Below are 6,069 nucleotides of genomic sequence, written 5' to 3'. Positions count from 1 at the left end.
TCCAAGGAGATGAGAGGTTCTTCATTGACTCAAAAGACAGACTGCCTTCACAGTGCCAAAAGTCACATGTGAACATCTGCTGTGAGAAAATAGTGGAAAATATTTTTTCCTTCCCTTCTTTCCTATATTAGAGCTACACTCTGATCAAGACTTCGCAGTCGGTTGCCATAGTTATGTGAGGCAGGGGAACAACACAGCTGAATAATGAAATTATTAATAAATGAGCACAAAACAAGACTAAGGGAGTGTAAGGCCTGAGCACACGCACATCACAGCATGTTTGCAACATCTTTTCCTGAAGAAAGACAAACAACAGAAGAAATGTTGGACCCATGGATTCATTAAAGTTTCATGCTGACTTTCAGCAAAATGATGCACACAGCAAATAAAAATTTATTTGAGTAACAAACCTCTGAGGTTTTCACAGAACAGCTGTATCTATATTCAGACACATGTAGACTATTTTTTACTAATTAGGTGACTTCCGAAGGTCATTAGATGAATTCGATTTGTTTCAGGGTATCTGAGTAAAAGGGGCTGCATTCAAATTGATCTTTTTTACTTCTACTTCACAATAATAAACTACTTTGTGCTGGTCTATCATAAAATCTCAATAAAAAAAGTTTGTGGTTGTAACATGATAAAATGGGGAAAGGTGCATATGTTTGCCTGACATTGTGAGAATTGGACCATCTGGCAGTTGGTGATAATCATGGTTTGCAAGTCTGAGACAGAAATATTGTATAGTCAAGACCAATTCCTTCATACATATGTTCTTTCCCCAACCATTTTATTTTCTATACAGCAGAAGTCATTTAGGGTTACCTGTCATATATATCAGGTCTATATTTTCTCCTTTTGTTAAAATAAACAAATAGCCTCATGTTGAATGTCTTATTTACACAATGTCATTTCTATGTCTACATGGTTATGGTGTTTACATTTATAGGCCTGCTCTCTGTATCAGGTGAGTTCAACATGACTTCTTTTTCTGCATCGTCTTTTCCTTCCTATTCAACATCGGTCACACTTAAACTGTTCATTTATTTCCTCTGACCGTCTGATTGGCTGCCACTGGGCACATCTTAACTCAGGAACATGCGTGTCCTTGGTTATAGGAAGCAAGTCCATAGTCAGTCAGTCATTTTCTACTTAGTGGGTCGCGGGGAGGTTCCAGCTGTCTATGGCAGGAGGCGGGGTAAACTCTGGACAGGTCGCCAGTCAATCACAGAGCCACACAGACACAAACAGGGCAATCAACCATGCACACACTCACACTCATTCACAGAGTAGAGAGTAGAGAGACCAATTAACTTAACAGTAATGTTTTTGAAACTCCCACGTATCCCCATGCAAACTCCATGCAGAAAGATGGGAGTCCAAACCAGGACCTTATTGTTGCAATGCAACAGTAATACCAACTGCACCACTGTGCAGCCCCAAGTTATTATTAACTTGGGGATTATTTAAAAAACAAACACATGCAAAAATGAAAAGATTTCAAAATAACTTAAAAACATGCAATCAATAAATTAAAATAAAAATCATATATAAGATCAGGCAATAAAAATACCATCAAAAACTCTAAAAAACAACTAAAATTAAAATCATCCCATCTTCCACTGGACGATAGGCACACTTGGCCTGGGTCAGTTACCGGTATCTAGGTATAGCTCCATTTTTCAAAGGTTTCAAAACCACAATAATTTTCTCAATTTGTGATGTTCTTTTTATGAAAAGGACGAAAAGCTCAAAAACAGCCCTTACTGTTTGCATGCTTGTAGCAAACTGTGATCGACCAAGTTGCAAAGCAGTAGGATTCACTGAAATTATTATAAAAATATGTTTAATCCAAAGGTTAAACTACTGACTACTGAGTCTATAAAAGAAGCCAAAGAAACAAAACTGAACTAAAAAACTTTAAACTTAACAACCAACACAAGAAAACATGGAAATGACAGAAAAGGGTATATTTAGCTATAGTGTTTCTTGACAAACTAAAGACCAAGCAAGGAAACATCCAGGGATCATGGAAGGTAAGAAACGAGAAAAAGAAACAAGGTTTAGTAATAATCACAAAGCTAAACTGAGGAATAAGCTGATAAAAATACATAAGCAAACTAAATGTGTGCTTACAAATAGAATGTGTGTACTTAAACAACTAAGAAAACCTTTATTATAAACTAAAGAGCATCACTGGGTTTAGATGAATTAAAATTATAAATGTCCAAACAATAAGTGAAGGTGTGGCCATCACAAAAACATGTTCTTGCTGATCTTGATCTCAGGACATTACCACATTCCTGATTTGTCCACTGAGGTCCATGACCATTTGCTGACAGCACATGTCAGTTTTCCTGGCAAAACTCTCTTCCTGTCTTTTTTCCACCCTGAAGAAAAGGAAGATCCTTCCAGCTCTAATCAGAATTAAAAAAACTCCTTGCAACATGTCTTTTGTAATGCTAGTGAACTATTTTACCTTCAAATATCTGAGCAAAGTTGTTTAGAACTGCTCCTCTTACCTGTTTCATTGCAGTGTTTCACTCCTACAAATTTTTCTAGTTTACAAGGCAGTAAGCTGTCATGGTGTGGAAAGTAAAGGAGTGCTGCCTATTACAGTGATAAGGTAATTTTTTTTTTAGAATTGGCATATTAAGAGGCTAGCGCAGCAGGGTTGTTAAGCAGAGAGCGCAGTAGCTGACCAAGCCATATTTATGGCTAATCAACCAGCTAATATCAGATTGTCAGACTCCCAGTAAAAAGCAGAAAGGGATGATGCGATGGTTTACCTAAAACAGATGGAGATGAAAGTAGGTGTGGTCATAATGAAGACCAAGATTCTTTTAGAAGTTTGAAACTGTCAGCCAAGGGGAAACACTTGTATTGCAATACGTATGATGCATTATTACCACCCAATTAACAATCTGCACTGGAAGCTAAAAAAAAGTTTGGGACACTTCTCTGTAACCTCTGCTGCACCCAGAATTGAGGGCTCTACAGTGTTTCCCAAGCATCACTTTTCTGTAATGATTTTCTCCATTCACAAGAGGCCCTAAGATCAGCCCATGTAACAAAGTGGCTACTTTAAAATGGACATGAGAGTCTTCTTTAGCCTACACACAGAACAAAAGAGAAGGTGGTAATGATGATGTTGAGGATGAACATGTTACAGGATCAATATATTGAAAATTGATAAATCTTCTCTGAATTTGCATGGGGGTGGGGGGGTGGTATCACTTCATTGTACTCATATTTTATTATTTAAGCATTCATTTGTGATTTGTGAATTTCATCTGTTGCTATACCTGCATTGTTGCCATGTGATAAAAAGAAGTAAGTCCATCAGAAATGTTCTCTCATTTTTTTTTTAACCATGACTCAGAGGATGCTGTTATGATTTCCTAATTTGTTACGCAGTTCATTTAGTAATGAGTGCTACGTTTTCTGTTTAAGTAGTTTCACTGCATTTACTATCTTTGTAAAAAGAAGGCTGTGGTAGTAATCATAGAAGTTTTACATAGAAAGTATTTGATCTTTACCAGGTTTTTACAGTTATTTAAAACTAACTGTTAACACACCACCATGTTATTGTTTGTAAAAAAAACAAATGTGACACCAAAATAGAAAAGTACACCCCCCAAACATTTTTAGTAAATCAAAATACTTAAAAAGAAAACAGCTAGAATTTAAAGGGGCATTCTTGCTTTCTAGCATGACTAAATGCTACCGGAGGCAAGAGTTTAAGGGGCTCTGCTCTCACCGCCAAATTACATGTTGGAATTATTTTAGGATTGTTTTATCAATTTGTGAATAAGTTATAATGTATTGGATTTAATATAATGCACATTTGGTTTTTAATATGACAGTGATGACCATTATTTTACGTATAGTGGTATATAAAAAGGTATATGAATGTAATTAAAACTGGGTCCCAAAGTGTCAGTGCCTAGGGGGTCTTGACCTTTGACACCCAGTGGCCCCTGAGGGTAATATACCTGCCCTGGGCACCATTTCTTTTTCAAAACAGGTGCACCAAATTTGGACACAATCTTATATGTCTTTGATTTTCTCTGTTATAAATCCGACCAATGAAATAAACGTGGCGAGGTCTTCTTTAGCCCTTTTCTATCCACATGTTATCAGCCTGCCTGACAACAACCTTAATTTATTAGTTGTTTCTGTGTACAACAGGGTAACTCAAGACCCTTACAACGATTAAGGGTGTCAAGCTTAAGTACACACCTTCATACCCGGCCCCCATAATGATAGCATACACCATTACGTCACCAGACAAGAAGTCAATTGCTGACACAGCAACTGGATCACACCTCACAAAACACACTGCACTGGTGAGAGATACCATGGAGTTTTATTACCGGATACCTCAGTCCACAAGATCTCATTAATTTGCAGGTGGATAATAGCAAATAAGCTTTCTAACACTGACATCTTTATTTGGTTGGTCACCTGAAATGATCTGAGACAAAATAGTTTGTCACACATTTGTCATACATTAAAAATCTCTATGGGGAAAAAGAAGGTCTAATGGCTGCATTTCTGCAGAACCTCTGTCCAGCGGTAATAGACACATTGTTTCCTGCTTCCATTGCTTTCACAGTTTTTCCCCCACAATGAACATCCTGTCAGTCTTTTAGTGGATTTGTTTCACAGCCAAAAACAGCCATCAGCTCCAAGATGACAGGACATTGTTGTAATTTCCTGTTCAGACTATTATTTTGCCTCTTCGCCTCCTTTATGTCATTATGTTCGAAATAGCTTGGACCCACATACAGAGAACACTCAGGAGGAGGAAGTAAAATAAAGATTGTTTATTGAAGATATAGTCAGGAACGGAACGGGCGAAATATCTCACTGTAAGAAGTGAAGAGAATGGATGAATACGGGTAACGGAGGGAAAAACGAAACTAAGAGCAACCAGTTACTTTGATACTGAGATCGGCTTACTGAGTTATGATGGTCAGGTCGCCAGGGGGAATGAGATTCAGGATCCAGGTCTTAAGCAAGTATATCCATAGAGAGTTCACTTTGTGCTGTCCTGTGGAGCTCAGGTTACAGTAAACAAGTTCGTTGTGCGGTGGCTTACGTTGGAGGGTGGACAGGTTACGCTTGTGGCTTGGCTCAGGAGACGAAGAGGACAGGAAGCTGCCAGCTTGATGCGAATCCAAACGAAGGTAGATCACAGGATAGGAATCCTCCGAACGAAGACAGGCTTGATCATCCAGAGTAACTTTCAGAAACGTAGTCCAGAAAACTCAGTGACATAGATCCAAAGCTTAGGCTTTCAAAATCTGCAGAGGAGCAAAAAACAAAGTTAAACGAGGTCGAAGTACGAAGCATAACTTGGAGTGTGGCAAGAATTTGTACCACTGCGGCAAAACAGTATTTAGTTTACCATGTATGAGGGAATTTAATTTATGAGCTTTTGTTAGTGGTGTTAATTTAGTATTCAACAAATCTAATCCGGTATAGAGTGAGCTGAAATATCTAATAAAGATTCTCACTTGCAGTGAGTACTGAGGAAGCGAAGCCCGAGTTGTCTAAACATCTTAGGTATTAACTCTGTTGTCTTTGAAAAACAGTGTGCATTATTGAGCGTTTTGTTTGGTCTGGGAAAAAGCTGTCATCCATAAGGGAAAAAAACAGTTAAATTTATAGAAGAATTTGTATTTCAGTAATTTAAACTGATGCCACCTATTAAAACTTGTGTGCACATTTTAAACAGATTGAGTTAATATGTGGGATTTTAGTCTCGTATGAATTGAGATAAGGCCACATTGGGAACACTTTGCTTATCAACTTCTGCCACTTCCAAAAGGTCGACAAGCAGAGCTCCAAGGAAGTTCCAAGGCTCTCCACACACATCAATTAAAGACTTCTGCTGGACACATTTTAAGGTAACATAAGGAAAGCCTCTAGAGGGTCATCTGAGAACGCAAAAAAAAGCAAGGAGACCAAGGAGTACATATGTGAACAATGTCGAACTTTGAAATACGATTTTCAGTTGCAAGTCTGAAAAACCTGACCTGGAAAGTCAGCCATGTTGGATTT

This window comes from Girardinichthys multiradiatus, chromosome 20 (genome assembly GCF_021462225.1).
Source record: "Girardinichthys multiradiatus isolate DD_20200921_A chromosome 20, DD_fGirMul_XY1, whole genome shotgun sequence".
Taxonomy (NCBI): domain Eukaryota; kingdom Metazoa; phylum Chordata; class Actinopteri; order Cyprinodontiformes; family Goodeidae; genus Girardinichthys; species Girardinichthys multiradiatus.
Note: the sequence above shows the minus strand (reverse complement) of the source record.